The following is a 6,064-nucleotide window of genomic DNA, read 5'->3' as shown; positions in this document are numbered from 1 at the left end:
ACTGTATGGTATCAAGTTTCCTCCCACAAAATCTTGTAAAGAATAACTGAAAAATCCAACCAACTCTTTTCTAACTAGTGTGGACGAAAGGGGCCACACGCTGACCTGACAAGCTCAGGGAAGGCCTGCGTGGCAGCCTAGCGGACTCAGAGACCTAAAATAACCACAAAGGATGGTCTGAAATTAAACTTTGACTAAAAGCAGTTATGGTGGGCAGTTATGTCCTAGGCCGGTATCTTCACTGACAAGATCAACTTTGATCCTTACTGAGCCCATTTGCCTTTTTGCCTCTAAGATAACATTCCTTTGAAGTGTCTGGGTAACTTGTAACTTCCCTTTTTCTGGAACCCCTAGGGCATAACCAAATGTTCTGGGTGCCAGGGCAGATACTACAAATTCCTTCATTATCATGTTGATTGATCCTGCACCCACCTAAGTATGTGTCCATCATTTTACTTTTTATCCTATCACAGAGGTTTCCCCGCTTCGCTTAATCCCACCTCCTTAAATCTGTCACCAATGAATTTCATGTATAAATACGAATGTAACCCTGCCATTCTCCGGAGCACTATCTCAATTCATTGAGATTCTGCTTCCCGGCATATGTCGACAGTTTGGCTCAAATAAACTCACAAAAATTCTTTACAGGTTTCAATGGTTTTTTTACGTTAACACTAGAAAGGACAAACACATTTCACGTTTGGCTGAATTCTGTATATTTAACAGTTTTGGTTATGACCCTATTGTTTTCTAATTCATTGTCTAAATCATTGTGAGAGTCTCTCTTTTGAAAGTTGTTTCTTTATGATTTGCCTCCTTGCTCTGTCGCATTTGCCCCCAAGCTCTATTCCTACTGAAATTAGCTTCTTTTAGCTTCTTTGCTCAAATATCACCTCCTCTGTGAGGCCTTCTGAGATCTTAGTTAAAAATGCCCTTGTTTCTTTCCATAGCCCTTAACACCATCTGGCCTTCTCCAGTTTATTTGTTAATTGTATTTATTGTCTGTTTCCCTTTAACGGAATGTAAATTCCATGAGGGTGGGGATTGTGTGTTTTATTCACTCTACAGTCTTACTGTGTAGAATAGTGCCTGGAACATAGTAGCCACACAGTAAATATCTGTGAGGGAATGAATGAATGAAGCCCCAGTTCAGGCTTCTTTTAGCTCTTTCCTGGCCTATCATAGGCCCTATGGCAATAGTCTGCCAGCTGGAGTGTGGCTCCATGTCTCTGAGGCACCTCCTTCTAGACTAGTCTACATGTTACTGCTAGACAGCCTTTCTCTGGCCTCTGTCCTGCTCAGAAGCTGTTGGTGGCTTCCCAGGGCCAACTCAGGCTTTGGGTGCTCTGGAGACCTGGCCCCTCCCTCCAGACCCTGGACAGACCCCCCTCCCTTGTAAACACCATTCCTGCCTCTCCCCTCCCCTCTCTCCTCCGAATGCCTCCAGCAGGAGAGTGTGAGAGGAGGAGTTAAATATCCTCCAGGGTTCTCTGAAGGGGAGTGTAAGGGTAAATGTTAAAGTGCTTCATAAAGCCTAACATCTTTACAGATGTGCAGTATTGCTATTCCATCATCGTCATGTGATTATGCCATAGCTTTTCAATGAAATGATATGTGTCCTAAACAATAAGGTAGGACTAAACAATCTACCCGGGTTCTCCAGTTTACCAATAACAAAGCTGATCCCTGGCCCAGATTGCAGCGGAGTGTTGGTCCGGTTTGCCCAGCTAACAAAAATCAAAGGTTAAATATTCTGGAACTTTCCAACATTCAAACACTCCCCCACACCTATCTGACCCTTGTGCTTAATCCTGGCTCAGGGTCCAGCGGGGACAGAGATGTTGTCCCCGGTTACCAGGAAGTGCCGTCCAGTGAGAACGAAAGGCTCTGGGAGAGAGGTGAAGAGCAGTGTGGGGAGTGAGGAGAAGGAGTTCTGTTTGAGGCACTTTGAGTAGATCCCTAAGGGGAACCGAAATGGGTCTGGCACTCAAAAGAGAGGAATGGGCTGAAGATAAAGATTTGAAATCACCCGAGAACTGGAGGACTTCCCCCCAGGTATTCAGGAGTCATTGCTGACCCTTAGTCTCCCCAACCAGTCTTTTATGACCTGATGCCTAGACTATTACAATTGTCTCTGAATGTCTTCCCTTCTCTCTCCCTCCTCTGATTCATCTCATTCATTACCATCTGGATAATTTTACTGCAGCACCATTTTATCACATCCTGCCTTTGCTGTATCACCGGCAGCAGCTCCTGATTCTTTGCAAATAAAATCCCAACTCTCCTACCAAAATTCCCAAATGCTTCCTGGAGGCAAGGGTCTGTACTTTCTCACTTCCGTGCCTGGATCTCATGCTTTCAGCTACCATTGTGTGCACAGCTGGAGTTCACTAATGGAGACTAGAAGTCACATATAAGCTGCTGCTTCCATCAATTCCCTTGTTCTTGGCATCATTTTTCACCTTGTAGACGAAGGTGAAACCCCAAGTTATCACTAAAATATAGAATTTTCTTGTATTTATTAGCATCAAGGATATATAGCTACAGATTTCTTCTCAATGACAAAAGGAAAAATGTAAAGATTTTTAGATATATCTACAATGAAATATTGCTCAGTCCCCCCCCGCCCCCCGCAAAATATCTTACCATTTGCAACAGCATGGATGGACCTAGGGCAGTGATGGCGAACCTTTTGAGCTCAGCGTGTCAGCATTTTGAAAAACCCTAACTTAACTCTGGTGCCATGTCACATATAGAATTTTTTTGATATTTGCAACCATAGTAAAGCAAAGACTTATATTTTTGATATTTATTTTATATATTTAAATGCCATTTAACAAAGAAAAATCAACCAAAAAAATGAGTTCGTGTGTCACCTCAGACACGCGTGTCATAGGTTCGCCATCACTGACCTAGGAGGTATTATGCTAGGTGAAGTAAGTCAGACAGAGGAAGAAAATTACCATATGATTTCACTTATATGTGGGATCTAAAAATCAAAATAAAAAAAAAAACAGAAACAAACTCATAGATACAGAGAGCAAACAGATGGTTGCCAGAGGGGAAGGGGGCTGGGGCTGGGGGCTGGGTGAAAAAGGTGAAGGGATTCAGAAAAGTACAAATTGGTAGTTACAAAATAGTCACGGGAATGCGAAGTACAGCACAGGGAATATAGTCCATCATATTGTAATAACTGTGTGGTGTCAGGTGGGTACTAGACTTATTGGGGGAGTCACTTCATAAAGCATGTAAATACCTAACCGCTATGCTGCACTCCTGAAACTAATATAATACTGAATGTCAACTGTCATTGAGATAAATGTTTTAATAAAATGAAACCACTACCCTATGTGTACATATAAAAGGAAACTACCAGTGTTCTGAAGGAGGCAGCTCCACACTGCAGAGCACACTTGCTGCCAAGAACCAAACACAGCTGCTCAGGCAGCAGAGGAAGCTGGTGCTCAGAGAAAAACACCAAACCAAACCAAACTCTGCCCGCACAGTCAAGGATGGCAAAGCTCCCAGATGCACAGCTTGAAATAAGTAGAGGATACACGGTATTTCATATAAAAGAAAAGAAAACTGCCGGAAGCAGACGTTTTCTCTCTCAAACGGACTTCTCCCAGGGCACGTCCACAGGACAGCAGGACTCCCAGGGATAAAGCGATGGTTGCTGGTGGGAAGAGGCTCACTTCTCCAGTGAACCAGGGAAAACCTGCCTCCTTCCCCTTCTTCCCTGCCCCCACACACGCACTCAGTAAAGCTCTCTAAAACCATCATGTATGTGGGTGCCAAGTATCGCCCCAAATGGGAAAACAAATCGACACTGAGCTACGAAGAGCGGCCAGCGACCAGGTGTGCTCTCGGTTTCCTGGTGGCTGTCAACCTCCACCCAAGCCAGGAGCTCGGGATGTGTCTGGCAGCACGTGGGACTGCAGGGCGAAGGAGAGGGCAGAATCTGGGCCCACAGTGGGCCAGGCAGATATGCTCATCCTGTCTTTTTTTTTATTTTCTAATATGTTTTTATTGCTTTCAGAGAGAAAGGGAGAGAGAGATAGAAACATCAATGATGAGAGAGAATCATTGATCGGCTGCCTCCTCCTGCAGGCCCCCCACTGGGGATCAAGCCCACAACCCAGGCATGTGCCCTTGACCGGAATCAAACCCCGGGACCATTAAGTCTGCAGCTGATGCTCTATCCACTGAGCAAAACCGGCTAGGGAGTTAAAAATAATAAATAAAAAGCTGGAGTATGGAACCAGCTGCTGCTGTCAGAGTAATGAACCATGAACTGAAAAGACCCTGACAGTACCATCAAGCAAACCAAGGCGATCAAGTCCTCCTCTCTCCAGCCTTGCAGTCTCCCTCTAGTGGCCCCTACTGGCAGGGCCTAAGAGAAAGGTAGAGTTAGAGCTAAGAGACCATAAATAGCCTAAGAATCAGACAGGCATCATCACATTTTAAATTTTTGTGGGTAATATTTTCAATAGCAGTGATTCAAAGCAAATTAAATAAGACAATGGCTGGTATAACATTTTGATGATTTATAATGTTATATTACATAGAGATCTGATTTCAGACCAAACTGGGACTTCTTTAAAGACAAATTACCAAATTACCAACTGATATTAATTTAAAGGGCATCCTCTGGGCCTAGCACTCAGCTCAGCAGGCAAAGGAGGTGAGATCTGTACCCACAGCCAGATGTCATATCTCTGTGCCAGGTCTCCATCCCTTTTGCCGGTTCTTCCTCTGGCCATACCGTGGGGATGAACACAACAGGCCCAGCTCTTGCCAGAGTCTATTGCCTGCTCCATGATGCAGGGCCACTTGGTAGTTAAGGCTGTTCTCCCATGAAGCTTTCAGCATTTCAATCACCAAAGGACCAACGAACAGTGAGGGCCAGAATGGGCTCATCCCCAGGTTTTGATCGTTAGCAAGCAGTCATAGCATCCTGGAACCACGGAGCTGCATTAAAAGTCCTTATGAGATAGGGTATTTGAATCCCTTCTGTAACATTTCCTGCTTGAGACCATTTATCAGCTCTGTGACTTTGAGCCGGTTGTTTAGCCCAACGGGAATGTTAGTGACAACCCGACCGGGGTTGTGTGGATTCAGTCGGCTGAGGCTGGTGGGTACTTGCCTTTGTCACACAGAGATGCTCAGGAAATGAGATCTATCAAGTGTATCAATGAAAGACACTAATTTCATTTGCACATAAAGTTATGAAAACATCTCTTTGTGGCAGTAATTATCATCAAAAGATCAGCCCATTTCATCCCAAAAGATCTGTTTTTGAGGCCTATAATAGGCTATTCTCCAGACAACCTTTGAGTCCACTGAAAAAGCTGAGACAGATACCATGTGGAGTCTGAAGACCTAATTCAAGATCTGGTTCTGCCACTTATTCTGTGATCTTGAGCAACTTGTCTGAATCTTGTTTTTCCCCCCACTTATAAAATGTATCACCATAGCTAAAATGCCCACCATGAAATACTATGGAGCAATTATAAGCAATAGATCAGAACACAGAATAACATGGATGGATCTGAAAACAGTTTGTTTTTAATATGTGTTTATTGATTTCAGAGAGACAGGGAGAAGGGGAGAGGGAGAGGGAGATAGAAACATCAATGTGAGAGGAACACCAATCAGCTGTGTCCTGCACATCCCCTACTGGGGATCGAGTCTGCATCCCAGGCATGTGCCCTGACTGGTCATTGAACTGGTGACCTCTTGGTGCATGGGTCAATGCTCAATCCACTGAGCCACCAGCCTGGCTGAAAACATAGTTTTGAGTGAAATAAGTGACCAGCAGAATGAGAAATATAACACTGCCATTTATGTAAACTCCAATCAGCCACAAACAATGTATTATAACAGCCATGTGAATTCTAGAAATCCCATGTATTGCAATGATTGTCTACGAAAGGAAGAGAATGCAAGCAAGTTGGGAGATTAAAAGAAATAAAAAGTAAAGACTAGAGGGGCCTCGACACATAAACAAACAAACAAATAAATAAATAAAATGGGAAAATGATGCTTCCCTACCCTTCTCATA

This window comes from Myotis myotis, unplaced genomic scaffold (genome assembly GCF_014108235.1).
Source record: "Myotis myotis isolate mMyoMyo1 unplaced genomic scaffold, mMyoMyo1.p scaffold_m19_p_15, whole genome shotgun sequence".
Classification (NCBI taxonomy): Eukaryota; Metazoa; Chordata; class Mammalia; order Chiroptera; family Vespertilionidae; genus Myotis; species Myotis myotis.
The sequence above is the reverse complement of the archived record's forward strand: the minus strand, read 5'-3'. Positions refer to the sequence as shown.